Raw genomic sequence first — 2,587 nt, 5'->3', positions numbered from 1 at the left:
CCTCACAGATCACACTGCCTCCACACACAGCCCCCTCATAGATCACACTGCCTCCACACACAGCCCCCCTCACAGATCACACTGCCTCCACACACAGCCCCCTTACAGATCACACTGCCTCCACACATAGCCCCCCTCACAGATCACACTGCCTCCACACACAGCCCCCCTTACAGATCACACTGCCTCCACACACAGCCCCCCTCACAGATCACACTGCCTCCACACACAGCCCCCCTCACAGATCACACTGCCTCCACACACAGCCCCCCTCACAGATCACACACATCGCATGTAAATACCTGGTCTAAAGCAGGTTTGTGGTGTGAAAGCAGCTGAGACATACCGGAGATGCGCTGGGCAGTGACCTCTTGGAGGTATAGAGAGAGGGGATCAGTCACCAGAGCCCGCACCTAGACCTCCAGCAGGGAGGAGAGCTGCAGGACGCTGGAAGGGTAGGGGGTCTGACAGTGAGCATTAGCTGGTCCGCTCTGAGCCAGCGCAGTGCATATTTAATGATCTGACCACTCATTATGTATGCGCATATGTAATTAACGGCATATTACATATGCGCATATGTAATGAGCGGCAGGCTCATTAAATATGCACTGAGCTGGGGACCAATAGTGCTCACTGCTGCCTGGGTACCGTTTCAGACCCGTTCAGTCAGCAAAAAAATCGGGTCTGAAACGGGTAGGACCCTGCTTTTTTACCGTTTCCAAAAACCGTTTTTTTGAAAACTGTTAAATCACTCTGCACCTTTCAGACCGCACAGATTACCGTTTTAAAACGGTTAAAAATCAGCAAAATACCTTTTTTTTTAGTCTAAAAAAGGGTGAAAATTCACTCTGGACCTTTCACATTACAGGTAGAAACGTTTTTAACCCATTTAAAGTCTGCAGCTTAACGTGTTCTAGCTGTAATGTGAAAGGGGTATAATTAACTTGTGGTGTCGAGTTTACATGTGCAGTTTTGTATAAAATGGGTAAAAGAATTCTGCTGAACATCAGCTAATGCATACGACATGCCAAACTCAGTGTACTAACCCACATAATGACAGTCCAGGATTGATTAATATGTGTGGAGTTTACATGTGCATGCTCTAGAGCAGTCATATCAATCCTGCAGCCCTCCAGCTGTTGTGAAACCACAAGTCCCATCATGCTTTGCCACAGTTTTGCTATTAGGGAATGCTAAAAATATGGCAAGGCATGCTGGGATGTGTAGTTTCACAACAGCTGGAGAGCTGCCGGCTGGAGTTGCCTGGCCTAAATATTAGCATTAGTTTTGACCAGTCCAATACATTCTATTACCGGGTGCAGTCCATGCACCGAAATGGTTGCATTAACATGTGTTCTGACAGTTCATAACCAGATAATCTGTGTAGAGTTTATATGTGCAACTGTGTAATAATGACACATGCTTAATTAGGTGCGTCAACCTGTATGCTGACAGTCCCGGATTTATCAATCTGTACTGAGTTTACATGTGTATGCTGACAGTCCCGGATTTATCAATCTGTACTGAGTTTACATGTGTATGCTGACAGTCCCGGATTTATCAATCTGTACTGAGTTTACATGTGTATGCTGACTCAAACATAGGTATTAATGTATTGGAACCAGACTATTAGGAGGGGCGACCAATAACATTTTTGGGACCACAGCTCTATGGAATTACCATATAAATATGTACCAAAGTATAGATTTATTTTTGATGTTTTATATGTACTTGGATATTTATATGTGATTTCAGGGTATTATAAAAGTTATATTTTACTTGATACTTTGACATTTAACAATTAAAGTGCCCCAGGAGAATATTTTTCTCTTTCTAGCCACCAGCAATCTATTACTGTTCTAGTGCTCTGGTGATTGACCTACCTGTATATTAGTTCATGCTCTGGTGTCTGGTGATTGACCTACCTGTATATTAGTTCATGCTCTGGTGTCTGGTGATTGACCTACCTGTATATTAGTTCATGCTCTGGTGTCTGGTGATTGACCTACCTGTATATTAGTTCATGCTCTGGTGGCTGGTGATTGACCTACCTGTATATTAGTTCATATCTAAAATAAGATTTGCAGTGGCTACATGTTTGTATCAGTCAGTGGCTGCTCAGAACACGGGTGGTATATAGTAAGAAGACTGCAAGCAGGAGGCTTGGAAGCTGACATTGGTATAGCTGCAGGAGGCAGACAGCACACTGGTGTTCATGGAGGCCCAGCTGCAGAATGCTTAGCTTTGATGACAACTGAAAGCACAGGAATGGAGTTCAGGAACTGGGACCTAATTTTCCATGGGGGGTCATCGGTGTGGGGGGGGGTCTAGGAGACTTGTACTGCAAAACACAGGTGGCAGAGAGCAGTTTATACAGGAAGCCTCAGCAGTGGATCGGAGAGATGGAGAGGCCAACATGTCTCTGTGTATCAGAAGTGCCAGATAACCAGTCCGGCCCTGCATGCACCCTGCACACACCCGCTACACATACACTTCCCGATACCAGTCTCTGGTGCAGGTTTTCTGTAATCTTAACAATTAAAAAAATATCGAGACGTAGTCGGCAGGATTTGAACCTGCGCGGGGA

General features: G+C 45.2%; 1 non-coding gene across 1 annotated transcript in view; it reads right to left on the bottom strand.

Annotated features, from left to right (window-relative positions):
* Nucleotides 1–2,555: 2,555 nt before the first annotated feature.
* TRNAS-AGA (transfer RNA serine (anticodon AGA)) overlaps nt 2,556–2,587 on the bottom strand; it is an 82-nt gene continuing 50 nt past the window's right edge. Inside the window, exon 1 of the tRNA in view lies at nt 2,556–2,587. This exon is cut by the window's right edge and continues 50 nt beyond it. This is a non-coding gene — a tRNA (tRNA-Ser).

The sequence above is a fragment of the Crinia signifera genome, chromosome 3 (assembly GCF_055691185.1).
Source record: "Crinia signifera chromosome 3, ASM5569118v1, whole genome shotgun sequence".
Lineage (NCBI taxonomy): Eukaryota > Metazoa > Chordata > Amphibia > Anura > Myobatrachidae > Crinia > Crinia signifera.
The sequence above is the reverse complement of the archived record's forward strand: the minus strand, read 5'-3'. Positions and strand labels throughout refer to the sequence as shown.